The following is a 25,319-nucleotide window of genomic DNA, read 5'->3' as shown; positions in this document are numbered from 1 at the left end:
GATGATCTTTATGGCTATCCTAGGGTGATCTTTCACATAAATGGGTAGCAGGAGGTATCATCAGAAATTGTGCACAGGAAGTGCTTGATGTGCGACCGGATTGATTGAAGCTGGTCTTTATGGCTATCTTAGGGTGACCTTTCAAATAAATGGGTAGCAGAGAAAGTGTGCACAGGAAGTGCTTGACGTGCGACCGGATTGATTGAAGCTGGTCTTTATCGCTATCTTAGGGTGATCTTTCACATAAATGGGTAGCAGGAGATATCAGTAGAAAGTGTGCACAGGAAGTGCTTGACGTGCGACCGGATTGATAGAAGCTGGTCTTTATGACTATCTTAGGGTGATCTTTCACATAAATGGGTAGCAAGAGGTATCAGTAAAAAGTGTGCACAGGAAGTGCTTGACGTGCGACCGGATTGGTAGAAGCTGGTCTTTATGGCTATCTTAGGGTGATCTTTCACATAAATGGGTAGCAGGAGGTATCAGTAAAAAGTGTGCACAGGAAGTGCTTGACGTGCGACCGGATTGATAGAAGCTGGTCTTTATGGATATCTTAGGGTGATCTTTCACATAAATGGGTAGCAGAAGGTATCAGTAGAAAATGTGCACAGGAAGTGCTTGACGTGCGACCGGATTGATTGAAGCTGGTCTTTATGGCTATTTTAGGGGGATATTTCACATAAATGGGTAGCAGGAGGTATCAGTAAAAAGTGCATGCGCACAGGAAGTGCTTGACGTGCGACCGGATTGATAGAAGCTGGTCTTTATGGCTATCTTAGGGTGATCTTTCACATAAATGGGTAGCAGGAGGTATCAGTAGAAAGTGTGCACAGGAAGTGCTTGACGTGCGACCGGATTGATAGAAGCTGGTCTTTATGGCTATCTTAGGGTGATCTTTCACATAAATGGGTAGCAGGAGGTATCAGTAGAAAGTGTGCACAGGAAGTGCTTGACGTGCGACCGGATTGATTGAAGCTGGTCTTTATGGCTATTTTAGGGTGATCTTTCACATAAATGGGTAGCAGGAGGTATCAGTAAAAAGTGTGCACAGGAAGTGCTTGAGGTGCGACCGGATTGATAGAAGCTGGTCTTTATGGCTATCTTAGGGTGATCTTTCACATAAATGGGTAGCAGGAGATATCAGTAGAAAGTGTGCACAGGAAGTGCTTGACGTGCGACCGGATTGATAGAAGCTGGTCTTTATGGCTATCTTAGGGTGATCTTTCACATAAATGGGTAGCAGGAGGTATCAGTAAAAAGTGTGCACAGGAAATGCTTGAGGTGCGACCGGATTGATAGAAGCTGGTCTTGATTTTTCACATAAATGGGTAGCAGGAGGTATCAGTAGAAAGTGTGCACAGAAAGTGCTTGACGTGCGACCGGATTGATAGAAGCTGGTCTTTATGGCTATCTTAGGGTGATCTTTCACATAAATTGGTAGCTAGAGAATCAACAGAAAGTGTGCACAGAAAGTGCTTGTCCGCACGCCTGAAATGGGCGCACAGGAGCCCCCAAATTTGAAATTTGGCTAACATGCTGAAGTGCTCTTGTTTCCTCACACCTGCCTTGCAGAAGCATGAAAGATCAAGCTATAAGCGAAGCCTTCATTAATGACAATGTAAGCAGGTAAGTGGGGAAGACGATGTAGGAGAGGTGCATACTCTGTATATAGACAGGTGGCACACGCCCGCGTCAGCGCGGTTCACGATGACTAGCCAACTCAGTGGTGGCTTCGAAATTTAGATGAGCCACACCCAAAATTTGGCATGCTTATGCATGCTTCGAGCGTGGGAGGTTACGCGCACCTTTGGAATGTTTGACTGTGAACGGTCTCGTATTGTTGAGCGTGCATGTGGTTACCGCCGACGGTGCGGGTCACCGACTCTTCGCACAAAACGAAGCAGTCAGAGACGCGGAGCGAGCTGGAACGTCTTCGCATATGGAAAGCGACACGGTTGGCGACACAATCCTGCCCACCGGCGAGGTGTCCCGCGGATCCTCGACAATGCATTACACAGCCAGCGCTTGCAATCTCGCACGGCCACGTCACGTCACAGTTGCTAGGTCGTGCGCGTATAGCTTGTGACCCGACTGTCTGGGACTGTCAACTAGGTGTGCAACCACTTTTACAGGACCTCTACTGTGTGCGCACGTTTTCAGGGAGTCCGTTCTGTTTTTTCTTAAGCCGAACATCAGACGGGCAGGGCTATCCAGTTTGAGCTGGAATGACAATAGCAGGCTAAGCTTAGACGAAGAGCAATTGTTTTCTTCTGCACACTGCACTCAACCGTGGTCTAACCCGCTTAATAGTAAGCGCTTATTCAGTAGAGGCCACTAACAACAAGTACTAGAAAGCCACGAAGAAATACACCGGCAAGAATGCAGTGCGTTAAAGAGCGGGATTTTAGCTAGTTAACGGGGATAAGCAACAGAAATATTGATATCCGCAATCAATGACACTTTATTGTTTGTATACAAGCCTATTATAAATCCACGTTTCAACTGTATCGTTTCGATCTTTACATGTCAAAAGTGCATAGTCAAGCCATTGTTTCGTTTAAGGCGTTCTCTCCATTTGACTGCCTGAGACGGTCACGTACGCTGTATTGAAAATTAAAGCACTCATGTCTTCACTACCGCTCTGGAGTTTTACGGAGTAAACATTTTTACAACGCAAAAAGACACTCATTAGCTGCGTGACTTCGGGGAACGTTAAGGATTCCCATGTGGCCGAAATTCTTTCGATGCCCTCCTACTGCGGCACCTCTAACTTTCACTTTCATTTTTTTTTCCCATGTGATGGTTGATGTGTCACTAGGGATATGAGGTAAAGACCGCACCTTTGTTCCAGCCTGACATGTACTTTTTAATAGATTTGAGATTTTACATACATACATACATACATACATACATACATACATACATACATACATACATACATACATACATACATACATACATACATACATACATACATACATACATACATACATACATACATACATACATACATACATACATACATACGGCGTCTCTCATAGCCTGAGTTGCTTTGGGACGTTAAACCTCACAAACCAACATACATACATACATACATACATACATACATACATACATACATACATACATACATACATACATACATACATACATACATACATACATACATACATACATACATACATACATACATACATCTTTAGTTATTAACGAGAACTAGTTCAGTAATCATTTTAGGCAGAAAGACACACACACACACACACACACACACACACACACACACACACACACACACACACACACACACACACACACACACACACACACACACACACACACACACACACACACACACACACACACACACACACACACACACACACACACACACACACACACACACACACACACACACACACACACACACACACACACACACACACACACACACACACATACATACATACACACACACACGCACACACACACACACACACACACACACACACACACACACACACACACACACACACACACACACACACACACACACACACACACACACACACACACACACACACACACACACACACACACACACACACACACACACATTCAGGCCTTTCAGCAAGGCGGAAATGCTGTGCTCGTTATTTATTACTAGGCACTTGCTTTGAATCAGTTCCTTCGTTTTTTTAGTTAGTGCACTTCCACAAGCGACGCAGTTGGAGGCACAAGCCTGCATACCGGCAAGGTGTCCCGCGGATCCTCGACAATGCATTACACCACCAGCGCTTGCAATGTCGCATGGTCACGTCACAAGCAGTTGCTAGGTCGCGCATGTATATCTTGTGACCAGACTGTCTGGGAGTGTCAACTAGGCGTGCAACCACTTTTACAGGACCTCTGCTGTGTGCGCACTATTTCAGGGTTGTCCGTTCTGTTTTCTCTTAAGCCGATTCATTTGTAAGGCGAACCATTAAGTTTTACGATGTGCGTACGTTGTAGCCTCGCTGACACTGGACGGGCACGAGAAATACTTAATTCAGGGCCATCCAGTTGGACATGGAATGACAGGAGCAGGATAAGCATAGACGAAGAGCAATTACTTTCTTCGGCACACGTCACTGAATCCTGGTGTAACCCCCTTAGTAGTAAGCGCTTATTCGGTAGAGGCCAATAACAAGTACTAGAAAGTCCCGAAGAGATACACCGGCAAGAATTCAGTACGTTAAACAGCGGGCTCTTAGTTAGTTAATGGGGATAAGCAACAGAAATATTGATATCGGCAATTAATGACAGTTTATTGTTTGTATACAAGCCTATGATAGGTCTACATTCAACTGTGTGGTTTCGATCTTTAGATGTCAAAAGTGCATGCTCAAACCATTGTTTCGTTTACGGTTTAAGGCGTTCTCTCCATTTGACTGCCTGAGACGGTCGCTTACGCTGTACTGAGGTTCAAAGCACTCATGTGTTTAATACCGCTGCTGTTTTTTTTTTTTTCGGATTTTTATACCGAAAAAAGACACCCATTAGCTGTGTGACGTCAGGGCATGTTAAGAATTCCAATATGGCCGAAATTCTTCCAGCACCTCTAATAGAGCACTCTACCTCTAACTTTCACTTTCGTTTTCTTCTTTGTCCCCATGTGGTGGTTGAAGGGTCACCAGGGATGTGAGGTAACACCGCACCTTTGTTCCAGCCTGACACGTTCATTTTCAGTAGATTTTACATACATACATACATACATACATACATACATACATACATACATACATACATACATACATACATACATACATACATACATACATACATACATACATACATACATACATACATACATACATACATACATACATACATACATACATACATACATACATACATACACACACACACACACGCATACATACATACATACATACATACATACATACATACATACATACATACATACATACATACATACATACATACATACATACATACATACATACATACATACATACATACATACATACATACGGCGTCTCATAGCCTGAGTTGCTTTGGGACGTTAAACCTCACAAACCAACATACATACATACATACATACATACATACATACATACATACATACATACATGCATGCATGCATGCATGCATACATACATACATGCATACATACATACATACATACATACATACATACATACATACATACATACATACATACATACATACATACATACATACATACATACATACATCTTTAGTTATTAACGAGAACTAGTTCAGTAATCATTTTAGGCAGAAAGACACACACACACACACACACACACACACACACACACACACACACACACACACACACACACACACACACACACACACACACACACACACACACACACACACACACACACACACACACACACACACACACACACACACACACACACACACACACACACACACACACACACACACACACACACACACACACACACACACACACACACACACACACACACACACACACACACACACACACACACACACACACACACACACACACACACACACACACACACACACACACACACACACACACACACATTCAGGCCTTTCAGCAAGGCGGAAATGCTGGGCTCGTCATTTATTGCCAGGTGCTTGCTTGGAGTCATTTCCTTCGTTTTTCGAATTTCTGGCCGGTATTCTGTACCGCTACACCTAAATTATGGCTTCAATCGGTACTAATTTTTGTTGCAAGTTCTACACTGTCTGGAGGTATGTAGCTTATTTTATTATACATTAGCCCATCAACAATGACCCGCTCATGATCGGCCGGAAAAGGGTTAAATGTTGGGATAGTTGGTGTTCAAACTTCACAGGCACATTTCTAGCGCAAAAAGACAGGACGACAGACAAGCGGATGAGACATCTATCGTATTGTGCAATACCGAGGTACATATCGCGTGTACTCTGATTTCTGCAGCGGATCCAAGTTCCTTTTTAGGGCGCGCTGGCGCAGGCCTGCATAATATTTATATGCCTCGTTCTCTTTTCAATAAATCAGTTGTCACTAGCGCCTGTGTTCGTCTTGATTTTTTGTCGTCCTGTCTTTTAGCGCAAAAAATATGCCTGTGAAGTAATGACCGGCCGCATGCTCGAGCATTCACCAGCCCCGCAACACTCAATATCATAACCATCACATTCAGACCTGGGCACGAGGGTAACCGATTAATGAACACTCTACTCGCACGCTCTACAAATCTTTATCCGAGTGCCTACGGAACCTAACTTCCTGGCTGTGACGACGACGGCATACTAGAATACTACACGGTCTACCTGTTTCAACCGCCAGAGTAGGCGCTATGACACCCCGACACACCCTCGACCCGCGCTTTAGCGTAGTCCGGAGGCAGCTCCAGACCAACTCGTACGTATCGTCCGTGACAGCTAGCGAACCGCGTCCGCCCTTCCTTTACACCACACTCATCGCACCGTCCGGCAGTCCCGAGCTGCCGACCTCTAACTTCGGGCATGCCAGCTACCGCGAGCTATCGACTTCATTTCCAACCCATCCCGCTCTTCCTGGGAGGAAGACCTGCCTCCGACCCGACCAACCAGCCAGGACAATAAGTAACCGATTAAAGTTACAATTACTTCACCTGAAATGCGCTGATTTCAGTGGTCAATTACAGTATGGAAAGTAACTGGACATTTACAAAGCAAAAATCAATTACTCTTACGTTACTTATTAATTATATTTTACTTGCATAGCGAAATATACACGAACGAGAATAAGCAGATGTGGCTTGCTTGATTCTGATATGCATTGCAGTGCATGCGTCGACAATATTATCTGAGAGTGTATTCGAAAATTTCTGCGGTATTTTGTAGCGAGAGCTACACTACACCAGCCGCTTCGCTTCTTCCTCGTGATCGCACTTTCGTCATGGTTGCACCTTGGCAGTGGTCGCACTGACCTTAAGCCGTTGCCTAGCAACCACTAGAAGAAGAAGAAGAAGAAGAAGAAGAAGAAGAAGAAGAAGAAGAAGAAGAAGAAGAAGAAGAAGAAGAAGAAGAAGAAGAAGAAGAAGAAGAAGAAGGAGAAGAAGAAGGAGAAGAAGAAGAAGAAGAAAAAGAAGAAGAAGAAGAAGAAGAAGAAGAGAGGAAAAGAAGAAGAAAAAGAATTGACGCATGCCAACACAAGACAACGGAGAATGACACGGGCGACTGGGGAAAAACGACGAAGTGAAACTTTGCTCTGTCTCGTGCTGTTCTAACTGGTTGCTGGTGTTCCTTGGTGCCAGAGTGCCTTCTATGTAGCGTTACGTTATAATATAACAATCAGCCTTCGAAAATCTTTACATTCACGTTATCCCTAGGCCACGCAGGCACGTGCATACTGCTCGGTTAAAGTGGGGCTTTGTATGTTGCCTGGTAGCTTACGCTATCGCGTCATCACGAAGGCGGGAGTGAAAACAGAGAGAGAAAGAGGTGCCGTAGTGGAGGGCTTCGGACCACCGCGCAACAGACGCTTTCGCCTCGTCGCACTTTAGTGGTCAAAAGTGCCTCCTATGGCATAAATAAAGCTGAAACCATAGAGTAAACTACTATGCGCAAAAGCCATGCATTTACTTTCAAGCCGAAACTAAGCCATGCGGATAGTTCTCGCGTAACTGCAGGTTTAACCACAAGCTAAACCACAGCAATGTTTTTTCCATATTGCGCAAATGAAGGAATCAGCAGTGACGACGAAATGTAGCTGCGAAGGAAAAATGTTAACACAAGCGACTGTAATGGGAGCGGAAAAATTGCGATACGCGGTGATATTGTTGCCGTATTCGCCAATAGCGAGAGTGCCAGGTATATTCCATTCTCCAAAAGCAGGGGTGGCTGGCAGAAAGCAGCCTATTGTGACGGGGACCTGTCAGAAAGACCGTATCTTGAATTAAAGCTCATGCATTCATAATCAGCAGAATCATGTGCCGACGTGGTTACGCACATGGTTGAGCTTTTTTTTTTTTTTTTTGTGGCGTTGCGAGTAGCTTTACCTTAATCGCAGTTTTCCTTTCATAATATTTATTGTCAATGGACTGTCAAAAGCAACGGACGGCCGTTCCTACGTCACAGGACGGCAAAGCCTTAACAGCAGGTGCAATTCGTATGAATTTGGCTAGAGAGAAATGGGATACCGCGAATCGACGAGGGTTCAAATCTTGGCTCTTGTTTAAGAAGACAGGACAAGGAGGAGCATTGCTGCTGATGTCCACTTCTCCCTCGGAAGCGTTACGCACATTGTTCGGGGTTATCGCGAAGAGGCAAGGATTGCGGACGCGATACGAGATGGACATTCAAAAAGGATCACTGGAGAATTAAGAAGACAGGTTGTTTGGGGCCAAAGCGTAGTGTGACCCTTTATTATTGACAAATAGGTACGACAGGAGCTTGAGTCTCTAGGTGTCCCTTGTTACAATTAGAGAACGCCTTCGTTCAGTGGTAAGCCGCAGCAGGATGTCTTGCCAGAGACCACTGTTGACTAAAAAAACAGCAACAAAACGCTTCGATTGGAATTGGCTGCTACAGTCACCTATCGTGGAGGACTGAAGACTGGATGAGCGTATAGTGTTTACGGATGAGTGAACGTTTAGCAGCAAGTGGGACCAACAGGGCTGTGTTTGACGGCCGAACTGTACCTGGTATATATAGGTCCTACCGCAGCCTGTCTTAAAGGATAGAAAAGTAATATTTTGAATTTCTACGTGTTTTATTTTGCCAATTCGTTTGCAACAAAATGGTCGCTTGTTTACGGTTGCGGCAATGCTGATTATTACGCCGTCGGCGTAGTAGTCAGCAGCGCGTGTCGGAGATATTCGTGCGGAAAAATTCTGATAGGTCGACAGGGTGATGTCGTCCCAACCAGGTGACCTTGTGCGGGAATTTAAAACACTCACATTTAAAATAAAGCTATATAACGAATTAGGGAAGGGTTCAAATGAAGCCAAAATTGGCGAGAAAGCTCCTCTAATTGGGGAATGTCGGAAATCAGAAGTATTTCAAAAAAATAAATTTGTCCTTCGCGTGCCAGACGTCCACGCAAGCCATATGATACGAAGGGTCTTGTTTATTGCATGGGAAAGCTTCCGGGGAGGAAAAACTAGTGTAATAGGGAGGGAGGGCACGCAAGGTATTGTGTGCTGGGGGTGGGGGGCACCCAGTTAACGCGTTGTGGTGCGTACGACTTAGCAGCCTGTGTTAGGGAAGTGTATTGATATTGCAGCAATAACATTTTCTTTTAAATTGAAGTGATTTCAACAACAAATAATGAAAAAAAATAGCTGCAGGGAAAAGGCGCCGTTAAAAGTTCTCGTCTAATTCTAAGGCGAAGTCTCCCCCCATTTTTTTCATTTTATTCTACTATTATTATTTTTCTGGTAAATTCAGAATATGGTTGCTGAGGTGTTTACTTTTCATTGAAATTCTAATCTACGGATTTTCGAAAAAAATTGGGCTCCTGTTTAACAAACAAAAAGTTCATTCTTTTCCTTATAATTCGGGTTTGGACAAGAATACATGCAACGCTTCGCCGCTAGCGGCCGCCGGTGTGTTAATGTGTGGGGTGCACTGTGACACACCAAGGTGGTGGGCCGCTCATCCGGATAGATGGAGCGTTGACGGCATCGGCTTAAGCGAACATACCGGAAATAATTTTCAATTCCGTTCATTCTGAATGACCGGTTTTCAGACGGGTGCTTTATTTTCCAACGTGACAAGAGCCCCATTCACGCAAGCAGGCATAATTGCTTTTAGCGGATATGCACCTGGTAGCGGAGAATTGGGTATCTTTTTGTTCAAAATTTATAATTTGTAAAACGGATGTGGGTGCATTGAAATAGAAAACTTTTTTTGGTTGGTTGGTTTGGTTTGTGGGGTTTAACGTCCCAAAGCGACTAAGGCTATTAAAGACGCCGTAGTGGAGGTCTTCGGAAATTTCGACCACCCGGGGCTATGAGAGGTGCCCGTGTGCTGTGCGATGTCAGTGCACGTTAAAGAACCCCAGGTGGTCTTAACTACCAGAACCCTCAATTGCGGCGTCTTTCATAGCCTGAGCCGCTTTGGGACGTTAAACCCAATAAACCAACCAAACCAAACCAAACAAATCCAGTAGCGATATTGTTGATGATAGTATGGATGACAATGACGATTCAGGTAGTGAAAACCGCTTTAAAGTGGTTTTTGTTATTTCCGCTCTTGACCAGTCTTAAGCGCAGTCCTGTAATTTTATTCCGAGTGTGCAGCCAACAAGCTCTGTCCTCTTGATAGGCAAGCTTTAGCGGCTATCCTTTGATGTGCCTTGTTTTGTGAACAACAGAAGTGGGGCGACCTGATGAGGTCGACACCAATCTCAAAATAACTTTAACGTCAAGCACTGAGTTGAGGATTAGAGGGTGGGGAGGGGCTGGCCAAAGGGGAAAATGTTTTGAGGCAGGTCAGAAAACTGGGCCTCAACCTCATGCTTTAAGATTGAGTTAGGACGTCTCTCAGTGAGGTGCGCTTTAGAATTCTAGGCTCTTCTCACTTCCACTCTTTGCATTTGTTCATTAGGGATTGTTCTGTTAGTCATATAGTTAACTCGCAGTGTAGGAGTTAGGATAGCGAACTGCCATGTGGAGGGTCGGTTATATCCCTACAACGTTAGTTAAATTTTATCTTGGCTAACATTTTTTTCTTACATGTGAAAAGTGGGGCTTTCGGTTGAGTAGATAATTGGCTAGGATAAATTATGAATGTTGTTATTAACATTAGAGTAAAATGTGCTTCGCCAACTAGTAGAAGGAGTGAAGAAAATCCAAATGAAAGTTTTCTACGAAGTTATTCCAAACGTTGTTCCGGCATTTAAAAAAAAAAATCTGCGAAATATGAAAAAAAAAAAAAATAGCGTGTTGTTCTCTTGCTTTGCCGTATTGTAACGCAGCGAAAAACACTTTGAATCAGTGAAGCTTGGGCAGTCACATGCTATTTTGTTTTCGTATTTTGCGGGCTTTCTTTAGGCGCACGAAAAAGCGCTACGCGGATGATACTCTGACAGAAAAAACCCGATCGGTTGTTTCTTAACTCTATACCGCTAGATTATGGAGCTCACTGCATCGGAGAGGGAATTTTTAAAGAAGTGCGTCATTATCCTTAGTTAGTTACCTTATTCACTGGACTACGAAAGTACTTTGAGAAGCGCAACATAACGGCAAACAATGTGCATTTAGCTTCATCCAACAACTGCGTCCCTCTTTTTTTAAACCCTTGGTCCAAGTTATCCGAAACGTCCTGAAAATGTCCTGGAAATAAATAGTTATAATGATGCCATCAGCAATTCAGCTGTATGACAGCTTTTGACAGCTGGATTTTAATTATAATTTGTATATATTTTTAGAGTATTACTTTTTTACTGAGTTTGGACTTTTGTTCTCTCTCTCTTGAGGTCGAACACCCGACCTCAACGTCACGAAATGAGGTTTAGGTGAGGTTGAGTAAAGTGGCCAGTACTGTGGCTAGTTCGCTGAACAACAATTTGTGGTTAGTTCGCCCCAGGAGACATCAACTTCGTATGGTGGGGCTGAGGTTAAGTGAGGTCATGAAGTTTTGTTTCAGGTTGTGATGAGGTGAAAGTATTGAGGTAAAATGGCCACCTTTGGTGACCAATGAGATTTCTTTATTTCGATAGCAATACTGCGCCAGGTTTCGGCCCGTCGCATCGTCCCGGAAAGGGCAACGTTTGACCTTTAAAAGCCGAGAAGAAGGAGAAGACGACGACGAAGAAGATGAAGAACGCTCGGTCACCCACAGCTAATGCTTTCGCTTCACATTCGGTTCAGCGGCATTGAGCCCTTCTCTTTATATGTGGGCTGGTAGCTTGCGCTCTCGCGTCATACTCTTATAGGATGAGCTTAAGTGTCCCCACTAATGTACCTTATACGGATAGGGCGTGATAGAAAAATAATGTAGCAGGCAAAAAAAAAAAAAAAAAAGCTTCCGCCGTTGCTATCGCAATTCAACTAGGGGTAATCAGAGTTAAACCACAACTAATTTTTTTTCTACTAGGCTAGTTCTTACTTTAGATACCCAGCTTCAGCAGCTTACGATTACGGTTAAGGCTTCATGTAACTCACTTATGGCTCGTTGCCGATATATTTTTATTTCTTCAGATTTATTTTCCCAGTTGCAGTGGCCACTCGCTGGGATGCCGCTGCTGGTCGACATTTTTGGCACATCGCTCTGCGCTGCGGATATAAATACGAAATATCCGGTCGTGTGTCACGACATTCCCTGAGAGGTCATGTGGTTTCGAGACGTCGCACACCCCACCGACCTTCAGCGCTCGGATAGGTCATGGGACCTTGTGACGTCATCAACACCCCGACCAATCGTAGCCGCGTTGGCAGATGGTTTAACAGATAGCACTTGGTAGGAGGAGGTGATGAAGGGTGGCTGTTCCTGGCCCTATGGGGCTGGGACTAGTAGATGAACGCCGCTTGCGGCGCGGGCTAGCCTGCCACCGCTTAGGTGGTGGAAGACGGCTGTTGCGGCGCGCGTCTTTCTCTCCCCTTTCTTTTTCTTTCTTCTTTACTTTCTCTCTTCTGTCCGCACGAGACAGTGGAGGTGGCTAAGCTACAGAGCCAGTAGGAGGCCCGCGTATTTTCGTTTTCTTCTTTCTAGAGCCACAACAACAACAACAACAACAACAACATAGCACGGTACGTCATCCACAGGGTCGAAAACGCTTCCCATCAGTATTACAAATTGCCTCTTAAAAAAGCACTTTCACTGAAAAGAAAAACATAAAACATTCATTTTGAAATATAAAAAATTAACATGAATAAAATATATGGCATAATCAATTAATCAGTAATGGATATTTTATTCACCACAAAGAAGTGGAAGGATGCTGAGGGAAAAGTGTCTGCGACTTGAGAAGTCCTTGGCTTAAGGCGTGTACAGAAGCAGAATGAAACGAAAGTGAGCACAAAACGGTTACAGGCGTTATAAAAGATGAATGAAGGAAAAAAAAAACTAGAAAAAAAGAAAGAAAAAGAAGAACTTAGAATTACCGAAATATATCAACGTGGATACTGATACTGTCACATTCTACTCTTGATATATGTTATGTGGGCCTACGAGCTTTTTGGTCCCAACCGGTGTGCCACAAGCTCAGTCTACCTTGGATTCTCACAGTTACTTATGATGCATGTCCTAGATGGCCTCCTACAGAATTACTTAGAGTAATTCCCGGCTCACATATTGCTGCTGAGGCAGTCCAATTCCAATAACATGCCATCGCAGTCGCTTATTTGTTCCAGGTGGTTTGGGCTTTCCAACCCCAATTGGATGACTACGCTCTCAATGTCTTCGCGGAATTTCTGACCCAGATCGTTTCTTTCTTCACTCTGAGTGTTGTTCTGATGCGGTAATAGGCACTTCTTGCTGGTCATTTTTGTTTACGTTTTTAGTGTGCTGAGAAGAACACTACTAGGATAGCCTATAAGAAGTATCGAAATTGCGTGTGCCGTCGCTCTGATTGGCTAAGCTCACAACATCGTGGCCTCGCGCGGGTAATGGCAACTAAGGCTGGTATAGTTGAGCCTGTAACTGACCAATGACTTACCACGAGCTGACCTTTGACATTTTACCTAAACCATATGAACCAAACCAGTACGTCTCAAGCACACTGCTATTAACCTCTCCTAATCTTTTCAACTGCTTGAAATTCTATTTGCCCGTCGTGGTGGTGCAGTGGTTAGGGCGCTCGGCTTCTGTGCCCTAGGATGCGGGATCGAACCACGGCTACGGCAGCCGCTTTTCGATGGAGGCCAAAAGCAAGGCGCCCGTGTGCTGTGCGATGTCAGTGCATGTTAAAGAACCCCAGGTGGTCGAAAATTCCGGAGTCCGCCACTACGGCGTCTCTCATAACCTAAGTCGGTTTGGGACGATTCAACCCCTATAAACCAAACCGAGCCTGAAATTTTACTCGGTAATGTCTAGATTTTATTTATTCGCTGTGTAGTCAACCCACCAAGAGGACCATAAATATAACAAGGGAACAAAAGCTGCCATGTCCAATCGGTGTCAATTCAGATTTTCAGGAGTTGCAGCTGAAGCATTGAATTCTTTTATTTGCAGCGTTTTTCTTGCCTTCTGTACTCGTGGGAAATAAATTGAATCATGAAGCAGGCCTTTCACGCCTGTGCCGCTGACAACCCACAGCTCCTCGCACACAGTGTAGACCGAGTGTGATGCATGCGTGTAATTTTGCGCAGCAGCCGAGGCAGCGCGTCCGCATGGCAGCCACTCGCATCCTGGCGCCCTCCAACCAAGATGGCGGCCTCGGCGGCGCGCTGCCCGAGGAGCTCCAGAAGATGGCAGCCGAGGAACTCGGAGAAGATGCGCGCAAGAGGGAGCTCTGCCTCGTCAAGCTGCGCAACCTATTGCAGGGTGAGCGCGCCCGCGGCCATCTTTCATGCGCTTGCTTCAACTTTTACAATGAGGCTTGTGTTGGCGTCATAAGCTCAACTTAAGTCATGCATCATGTCTCTACTTACGCCATAACCCCACTTAACGCATGCGCTTATCTATGGCCTTCAAATATCTGTGCAGTGACAAGGAGGGGAGGGCAGATTGTAGCCACAAAAAGTAAGAACGAATAACGTCTGTACAAAGCGCTCCGGTCTTTTAATTGGGAAGCATTTCTTGCGTCATCAATAGTGGACAAGAACTGTGGACAAAGCGTGCGCCCACGAGCTGTCAATAGAGAGAGAAAAAAAAGAACATTGCCGCGACTGTGTTTTGAGCCAGTGCCAGAACGAACAGATCACCTTCCTTGGCACAGCCACGAGAGAACTAAAATAATTTTTAATCATGCCTCGCGCATACCTGCAACACACTCTCATGCTGTGTAGTGAATATCGTCGACTTCATGAATTTCCATGTGCGCCGCTCCTTCATTTAACCAAGGTAAACACGTCATGTACACGTCATCTGGTCGAGTGCGGCCGAAGTTCACTAGCATAGTGTCGGGCGAATCCATCAGGCGGCGTTACAGATCTCGCAGTGCTTTTGCATTACTTCACCTAAGAAGGCTTAAGTGCATCTGTGGAATTCTTTAATCGGGATTGCTTGTGGCTGACGCAGCTATGTGAGAATGAATGGAGGGTGACGTGTCCAAGTTTGGAGAAATAATATTGAACATGTTAAGTCGTGGGCAAACTTCCTTAGCGTTAGCGCGCCCTTATTCTGCCCTTTTAATGCATATTGTTGCTACCTAAGTTCCAGCTATGACTGCAGTTGTTTTTTGAAGTGTTCGTTGCTTCATATGTTTCCTTCACGTAGCCTGCAATGGGCGTTCTTTTCGTTTGTGTCTGCAATCTATGACTTTCTTGCTGTAAATCGAAAGCCAACAGTTTCCTGGTATTGCTGCAGCCTGCGAAAAGTTAGCCAAACAACTTTGCAGGCACTTAGGAAAGCCAGTATATGCGCATGAAGCGACAGTTTTAATAGCTCCTCTCAGCGTTTGTCGTTTTCGGATCCTCATTCTTGCACATGGACTCTACTAGCCGCTTAAATTATCACTAACCCTTTAATTTCTACGTCTGTTTTCTCACACGTACTCATTAGCATACAGTCGTAGGCTTCTCTATTAGGTGAACGACTACTACACGTAGCTATTAAGACCCGTCTTAGCGTCGTACGTGTGTGCCTGTGTGTCCAAAGGAAAGGGTGTATGACAATGAATCCAGGGGTCCCGCGTTCAATTCGCCCTCTCAAAGGAGCGACCCGAATCGGCCGCTCCCACCAACTTAGCCGTGTTATGTGGTCTCATTACATCACACAACCCAAAGACCAATCAGCGTCCTGTCATGGCACCTGCAACTACGACCTGCCAGAGACTACTCGGGATTTTTGCTCACAACAGCACTGCTGACGTCGCAACACTATAGCCGAAGCCCAGGCCAGATTTTCTTACTGAGAACGCATCCTTTGACCCTATCGCGCTAAACGTGCACCAGTGATCATATTCTGTTATGCCTGATATCCGCGTTAGCTGCACTGGCAGTACATTTTGCCTCAAAATCGATCGCCTTCCAGCTGCGTCTGTGATTTTTATTTCGCCGTCGCTTTTAAGGCGATCCCGTTGAGGGTCCCATTCTGCAGGAAATCCGGAGTCGGTGTTGTGAGCGAAAAGTTGCGCGCATGCCTCTGGCGCAGGTTGTCAGATGACATGGCCAGGACTGATGCCCGGCGGCTTGTGTGACATCACGAGGTCACGTGACATGACCAAGTTGGCAGGATATATGGAAGTTGATTAGGGGAATAGGGTAATAGCGGGGCGCGAGTGCGCATGCTCAAAGTGTTTGCCGCCCCTTATCGCCCATTCATCTCAGCATTCAACGCATGCGCGTTGCCAATCAGCAGTTACCTTATTCCCCTGACCAGTAGGGTCCCCTTGTTCTAAAGCTCCCTATATTTTTTAACGTGATAGTGTTAAAGGCTTCATTCACCAAATATCCGAAGATAACTAAACTGCAAACTCAGTAAAACAGGAGGGGCAAGCAAGCACACAATACTTATGTTTCTTTCTTCGTTTACCCTGCACTAGAAGAGAGGCGAAGGAAAGTAAGGATTAAACGGAAGGTGAGGTCACAGAAGCGCTCATGAATCGAATACATAGCTATAGCGGGTATATGCATAAAGCAGTACCTGATGTCTGTGGCGTACGGTGGAAGTATACTCTTTGTGAAAAGTCTAGTACCCATCTGGCTCAGAGCATCCGTAACGCAAAACATGGGACCTAAAATAGCCAGTAAATAATAGCCCACTCGTACCTGCCTTGGCCGCATCAATCTGAGCTCTTCATACAGCCACTGTTTTGTTAGATCGTATACGTAGGCGTGAAGCAATGTGACAGGGAACGCTTACTCGCGTTCAATCAGCGACCAATCCCCAATATGAGAGAAAAGACGTTCTTGCCTGCCTTTAATCGGTAGTTTTCTTCTGCAACTTTAATGTCTCACCCATTCGAGACAGACCTAAAATAAATGAAATTGGCGCGGCAACCGTGCTTGGTAACGTCTTTGTAGGAAAGATTTCTGCTCACTGCGCAGCACCGGCCGGTATATATTCTGTTATGACCGTGGCCGGTACGCTTTGGTTCGCAGGTGAGCCCAGCCTGCACTCTCGCATGGACGACGAGTTCCTGCTGCGCTTCCTGCGCACCAAGAAGTTCAAGGTGGAGGTGGCCTTCCGCACCATCCGGAACTACTACCGTCACCGGCGGGAGTCGCCCGAGATATTCCAGGGACTACGGCCCTCCAAGCTTCGCCACGTGTACCAGGCCAATGGACAGATGCGCTTGCCGCACAGGGACCCCGACGGGAGGCCCATCTTCGTCCTCAGGATAGGTACGTTGACTCACTCACTCACTCACTCACTCACTCACTCACTCACTCACTCACTCACTCACTCACTCACTCACTCACTCACTCACTCACTCACTCACTCACTCACTCAATCAATCAATCAATCAATCAATCAATCAATCAATCAATCATTCAATCAATCAATCAACGGTCTCATCATCCACTTAATAGGCTAATAAATCAATTGCCAATCAATCATTCAATCAGTTCATCAGTCAATCAGTTCGTCACCTATTGAGATTTATCAATGCGTTGCGGAGTATGCTGGGTTGCAGCGATGCACAATAAAGCGAGGTTCCTTGCCACTAGGATAAGATGATGCGTCGATGCCGCAACGCTCCCTTGGGCCACTTCCGTTAGATTGATATCCTGTAGAGAAAGTGTACAGGTCTGCAGCGAACATTGGCATTTCTGGTAAACGGCATTTTGAAGGTATTGCACATTGCCTCCTCTTGAGCACAACAGCGAAAATGTTTCGTTTTAGACAGTCTAGCTGCTTACGTCGTTGGCGGAAACTTGATCATTTGGGAAGGGGGCACGTTATAACTAATGTGGAGAAATTTTGAACCAGGGAAAATGTTACGCGCTGAACCAGACTAGGTACCATTTCCAAACTAGCCCTGTAAAACAACCATGTCTGAGAAAGTGTGCAGGCTTATAATAAATAAATAGTTTATTTTCCATCAGAGACGGGGGAGACTGTTGGTAAAATTTACTATAAAAAATTATAAACGCAGCTCGGCTTGAATCCACAGCCCCCTCGTACAAGGCGAGAGTAAGCACACAAATGCCACACAAAATGCATTATTCATATAGCTTTTCAGTCACACATGCATTTTGATGCTGACACGTGCAACCGAAACATAACTTGGGGATAAAAGAGTAAACAAAAAAATGTACTAATCCCCATGAAAAATGGAACAAAAGTCAGGGGGACCGTTTTGGCATGAGTGCATAGTCCTGGTATAATTCATAAGTAGCTTTTTTTTTAACGGTCAATACCAGCTTTGCTCTATGATTCAGGTGTGTTGGAAGAAGCGGCTACACCCCCTTTCCGTTTACAGCTTAGTATAAAGGCTTGCGATAGTGAGGGCTTTCTCGCATTCGTGAAGAAAGATCAGGCTGTCAGATCTATTCGTGACTGCTGCCAGGACAGCGCCAACTTTCACTGCATCGACGAAAAACTAGGTCTTTTCGGAAACGTGAATATTTCAGTGATGCACATTGGGGGTAGGTAACCTCATTAATGTGACGTGTCTGCATCATTTTCCATCAAACGAAATATTTTATGCGCGATGACTTCGTAAACAGCATTCTACGCATTCGCTATAGCTTACTATTGGTGATGGGAATGGTCGATCATCAACTGAACTATACGGTGTTCTTTAATTGACTTGGGATAGCAGAACGAACGGAGTGAGGGAAAGCTAGAGCACCCTGCGTGTCGCTTTGTTTGTAAAAGAACGTAGTGGTTCTAATGGTGTCCTAGATTTCCTTCCGCATCCAATTCGCGAGCCATGCTCCCGAAGCGAGTGGATCCGCTTAGGTCTTGGAAACTGCATGAAATCTCTTTCTCCGCTGGCGTTTCCCCCATCCCATTTTCGCGAAGCTCAGTGCACGGAGGACGGTAGGAGCGAGAGATCAAAGAGAGTGAAAAGGAAAGGAGAAGGCCAGCAAAAAAGAAACAAGGGCGCGTCGTGAAAAGGAGAGGCGCCGTTAGCTTTCAAACGGGGCCGTGTCACGAGAGCTGCCCTGCTCCGAGTCGGCGCCATAACGGCGGCCGGCTTCTCTTTTCTCCGGCGGACAAGGAGGCCACTCTGACCGAGCGGCGTTGAAAATAAAAAGGAGAACGAAGAACGAGGAGGACCTGGTTTCTCGCATCCGATCGACTGACCGCTTCCGGTTGGCATGCACGAAGCTCTGCCCGGTCGCCGCTCCTCTCCTCCTCTGCCTGCATTCCGTCCTCTCCTGTCGCGCTTTGTTCCTCGCCATGTAACGTTTTCCACTCTAGCTCCCATTTATTAGGAAGGGCGGTGCCGATCCAAATTTGCGTTTTTGAGCTGAGACAATGTTTTTTTTTTTTTTTTTTTTTTTTTCTGAAATGGAAGGGCGCAGTAACTGTCTTATTACCTCGCAAAGAACAACCGCGCCATGAGATAATGGAGGAAGTTGGGAGCGGCAGAAACGCATAAAGGGGTGTCGTAGCAGGGCTCCAGAATAACCTGGGGATTTTCAGCGTGCGCCGAGTCACCGACATCGTACAGCGTAGGGGCGACTTTAGCGTCTCTCTTCCACCGAAACGCGGCCACCGTACGTGGCCCGCACAGATAATGCAGAAAATAACGTGCGGTTTCATCTCAATAAATTACGCTTGGGGATAAATTTTTGGGGAAAAGAAACGCGATTGAAATATCACGTTGTAGATTTGAGCCACGTCCGCTGGGGAAGGACAAAGAAATGAAGCGCATGCTCGAACGAAAATGGTTGTGGTCGTGACGGAGACGACGCTTACCTGGTTTTTGTGCTGTTTCAAAGCCAACCGACCGTGAAGAGCTGTATGGCTAATATCTGTGCGAAGTGAGACAAAAAATATGCTTTCCTACACAGCAGTGGTGAGAGAGACATCGCTTCTTTCTCACCCGGCCTTAGCCTACCTCTTTTAAGCAGAACTGTCTTTGAAACGAAAGAACCGGAAATCGAAACCGAGACTGGTTTCATGGCCAGGAACGACGTTCCAGATGACGAAACGGTGATGTCACAAGCAGTAACTAACTAACTAACTAACTAACTAACTAACTAACTAACTAACTAACTAACTAACTAACTAACTAACTAACTAACTAACTAACTAACTAACTAACTAACTAACTAACTAACTAACTAACTAACTAACTAACTAACTAACTAACTAACTAACTAACTAACTAACTAACTAACTAACTAACTAACTAACTAACTAACTAACTAACTAACTAACTAACTAACTAACTAACTAACTAACTAACTAACTAACTAACTAACACAGAACAAAATATCATGATCACGCGAATACAGTGGGCATGCAGAAACGCTGTTATAATGATTATGACGTCACAAACGCAGTGTTTCCTGCAGAAATCGTCAGAAGTGAGGCTACGAAAAGCGAACGTTTTAAAATCGAGTTGCGCGCGAATTAATTACCGGACGGCATTCAAATTTGCTAGAATACGCCAGGGCGCAGAATAAAAACTACAGTAAGATTTTTACCAGCATATGCGAATGTCGAAAAACCTTTGGAGTTGCCCTTTAATCGTAGTCCTAATTTTTACGTTCCGCCAAACTCTGTTCCAGTCAATGCCTAAAATGTCTGGAATGAAAGGCGGTGTTTATCGCGTCTACTCTTGCCGCAGTGGTTAGAAGCGAAGTTTGATTTGGTTTATGGAGTTTAACGTCCCAAAGTTTGGCTATGAGAGGCGTCGCAGTGGAGGACTCCGGAAATTTCGATCACCTGGGGTTCTGACATCGCACAACACACGGGCGCCTTGACTTTCGATTCCGCATCCTTGGTCACAGCATTCGAGTGCCCTAACCACTGCACCACCGCGGCGGGGTACGAGCGAAGTTGTGAAGCGATCCCGTCAACCAATACATTCGTTATAAGGAGTATTTCGATAAAGGCGCTCAGGATACATGCAGTGGCACAACTATATCACGAGGTTGGAAATCGCACCTTGTTAAATTAAATTCTATTAATACTTCATAGCTACTAATTGGTGCTTCTTACTGTCATTTCTGCTTCGTGACAGTGGTGGCGATTTTTAAAGTTTCTTTTCAATATGCATTTTTTTTTCTTTCACTTTCCACACACGCAATCTTCGCATTTTTTCCCAGCCGCACGACCTTTCTACGGCTTCAGATATTAGGACTCCAGTCATACGATCCACAGCGCGCCCCTTCGCTCGTTATACGTATCCACGACCGGCTTTATGGCTCGACAGTAGCACAACTTCATTTCCGCAGTCGAAAACGTTGCTCAAAGCAAGCAAGCCTGCAGACAGGGGGAAGTGCAGTCACCGGATAATCGGGCGTATTCAAACCGGCGCCACGGTTTGTTTGTTGTTAGAGAGGGAGAGAGGAAAGGAAAACTCGCCCACCGGGATGTAACTGTTACGTGCGAGCAGGGAAGAGGAGGAGGACGTTCGAAGCAATCGCGTCCGTTATCGCCAGCTCCGCCACGCGTCCCCTTCCCGTTACCGCATGCACAGCCGTCGTGGGGCGGGGAGACAGATGCTCGGCGGAAGCGCGACTGAATGCACCGCTCAGCACTGCCACAGTACCGCCCGCCACTTCCGCGAACCACCAGGCGGAGAAAACTAGCGGAGCCTGTTCCGTTACAGCACGCGCTCGCTTCCGAATAGCTGGGCGAAGCGCAAAAGAAGTTATCGAATGCGGAATCGACGAGCGGCTGTTTTGATTATTTTTTTTTCTCGGAGGAGTTTCAAGAGTGCTATTGCGTGGCTTTCCTCTGAACGCACCGTCACGGGGTACAGGTACCGTGCAGCTCGGTGTCTGCTCGTATCGCGCAGCTCGAACCCAGCACCTCCACCAACTTGTTACGGTGTAATACGAAAGGGGTGTTTATTTACAGTGCTGAGGCAGCGGGACAAGATGAAGCCTAGTAACCCCCAGAAACCAACGCTTCTTCCTTCTGCCACACCATCACAATACAATCCTTCATCATCGTCAGTAGCGTGACAATATGTACTCAATCAGCTATGCGACGCGGCTAAGACCTTTCACTCATCAAGGTTCGTAAAGTAAGATGTTAGGTCACCTGACACGACGCCATTTTGCCCGAATGAAAGGATTAGTCTTGTAGAAGCATTTCAAATAATGTAGAACCAATAGTTCAATCAATCTCTCGATCACTCAGTCGATCAAATAGTCTTTTTTTTTTTCAACGTGCACTGGAACAACCACGCGACTTCACATGAATTAAGATGTGGTAGGCGGATGGGTGAAGACAAATTTGTAACCAAGATTGCAGTGAGGAATAACAAGATGTAGTAGAAAAAGAAGCTGTGGTTTAGCTTGTGGTTAAACCTGGAATTACGCGAGAGCAATCTGCATGTCTACGCTTAGATTCGGTTTGAATGTGGAGATATGGCTTTTGCACATAGTAGCTTAATCCATTGTTTCAGCGTTATTTATACCACAAGGGAATCACTTCACGTATGAACACCCCTTGCCTCTCGTCGCCATTCGGGTGTATGACATCGTCTCTATGTGGAACTCCGGGGCACACCGCCGTCCCAATGTTCGAACGAACCTCCTGCCATAGCAACTCGCTTTTGTCATTCGCCTCTACCAACTACCGAGTTATCTGTCTTCTTCTTCCTTTTCTTTTCCTTTCTTTTCTTCTTCTTTCTCTTCTTCTTTTCCTTCTTCTTCTTGTTCTTCACTCTTTTCTCTTTTTTTTTCTTCTTATTCTTCCTTTTATTTATCTTATTTTTTCTTCCCCTTCTTCTCTTTTTCTTCATCTTCTTTTCTTTTTCTTTTCTTCTTCGCTCTTCAGACAGGCACGGCGAAATGGCGAGACTGGCCAATGCAACTCTCGCTACAAAAGAAGCAGAGTATTTTTGTGGCTACAAATTTGGAAGGTTATGATCAGTGCCTCGTGCCGGAAGCAACAGGTCTCCTAAAATATGGCAATAGTTTATGCACCGTCTTGATTCACCGCTGCTTCTCCTCGAATGCAGGATGCTGGAAGCCGTGCGAGTATGACTACTACCAGTTGCGCAAGGCCAACATGCTCTGCCTGGAGGACATCTGCCTGGACCCGGCAGTGCAGGTCAACGGGCTGGTCTGCATCCTAGACTGCCGCGGCTGGGGGCTCCAGCACCTGCTCGCGTTCCCCATCTCGCAGGTCCGAAAACCATCGACCTGCTGCAGGCGAGTACACGCAGCCAGACATAAGCAAGATCTCCGAAACGCTCTACAAACGAATAACGTGCATACGTGTAAATGTGGACTGTTTACCTCGCTGCCTGTCATTTTCTTTTGAAGATGCAACTAGGAAATGAAGTTGTTTTAAAGAAAAAAAAAACACAGGTGGACTGCAGTTATTATCAAGTGTAGCGGAAGGTAATCAAGGAAAAGCATTGCAGTTTATCATAACTTCGCAAAGTCAGTTCCGCGACTAAGGGCAACAAGTGTGCAGAACCTAACTGATTCCGTTGCTTATAAAAGGACACTGAGCACAAATAGAATCTGACCTGCATCAATAGGACACCACAATCCAGTCACAGAGACCGTTGTTGTCTAAGACGGAGATTTTAAAACTAATAATACCAGAGAGAGAGAGAGAGATTTAAGACATTTGTAGCCCCCAAGGGCCAATTTTGCAAGTAAAATACATATGGTGCGAAGAACTGTTGGGCGCAGATTGCAGGGGCATGCCTACACAGCCACTCATTTCAGGAATGCGGGGACACTTAAGCTCTGCCTTTAGTAGTATGAATGTGACAGCGTCAGTGAGTCCCGTTTTCCAGCTACTACCCCTTGCGGATGTTCGTTCTCGTATAGACCTCCTTCACTCCGGCTACGTCACGAAAATGCGGTGGCGCTGTCGTCGTTAGTGACTTTCGCCTGGTAGGCAAAACAACGCTTCAGTCGCCTTGCCTCCCGTGATTGTGCGATGGCTTGCTGCTGCCGGAAAATGCAGAGCACCATGCCGACTAATCGCTTCACTATGACATGTGCTGAAAGGCACACAAGAGGAAGTTTAGTAAGCTTGCAAAGGCTTCTTGCCGACAATAGTCGCCGTAAACAGTTGTGGGCCGCCGCGGTGAAGCGCCAAGGCTGAATACCGACGCCTGCTCATCGAATATGCGGCAAACACTTCGTTACGGCTAAGCTGGAGCTTATTCACCTTTACGCCAGAGCGGTCTACCGGATCAAAGGTCGCGAATCACTCGAGTTTGGCCTTTTTACGACGCGTGATGGGATCTTGGTGTGCGGGCACGGGTGCGCTGGTAACATACATAGACGAGGCAGTCATATATATATTGTATTGCGTAGGCCTGTTTCTTTGTTGGAGCATGCATAGATGTTAAACTATGTGAACTGTTCCTCATGCCCGTTTTTTCACTTTGGTAATTGTCTGTATGCGCAGTGAGCTGCTCGAAAGATCTGTGTTGCACTCCTCGATCTGTGATATATATGTTGTGGCTAACCTTCGCCACGTTTATGTCAAATTATTTTAATTACTTCCAGATGAAAACTCCCACTTCACGTTAACAGCTAGTGATTTGGATCGGAGCTGCATTTTTTTATTTATGCCGAGCGCTTTTATTTGTATTCACAGCGGCTGATTGTGATTGAGAGTTGTGGGCGTTTATCCTACATTACCGCGGCCACAGTGGCGAGACCGAACTGGGCCACCCTAACTACGGAACCACGGGTGAAGGTAAAAACGGCCCCTGAAAAGAGGTCCCCAGAAGATACAGCCACGAAACAAAGGCCCCTGGACTATATGGTCCCGGTAAAAACGTCCAGAAAGGTCCCCTCAGGAAGCGGCCCCTAGGAAAAAATGTCATCGAAGAAATTGACTGAAATCTGCCCGGAACTCACTTCGCGAAAAATTAAACATCTTATGACGCCTTTTTTTTTTTTTTTTTTTAGAATAGATGTAACCATTATTTAGGTACTGGGTCCTCTGGGTGCTTTACGCGCTTACAGAAACTGGAGAAGACTTAGCATGAAAGCATATCTAAAAAAAAAAAAAAAAAAAGGCCCCACCACTACATAATATCCAGCAAGTATTATGCGGTGCATAGTTTCCAGTTTCCAAGCTGGGAAATATCGCTCTTTAATATAGGT

The 25,319-nt window shown here is 45.5% G+C and overlaps 1 pseudogene; it reads left to right on the top strand.

The window, feature by feature from the left end:
• Positions 1-14,316: 14,316 nt before the first annotated feature.
• The window catches only part of LOC146191713 (alpha-tocopherol transfer protein-like), a 17,887-nt pseudogene continuing 6,884 nt past the window's right edge, over positions 14,317-25,319 (top strand).

Source organism: Amblyomma maculatum, chromosome 4, assembly GCF_055883805.1.
Source record: "Amblyomma maculatum isolate TAMU_Amacu chromosome 4, ASM5588380v1, whole genome shotgun sequence".
NCBI lineage: Eukaryota > Metazoa > Arthropoda > Arachnida > Ixodida > Ixodidae > Amblyomma > Amblyomma maculatum.
Note: the sequence above shows the minus strand (reverse complement) of the source record. Positions and strands in the feature narration are given on the sequence as shown.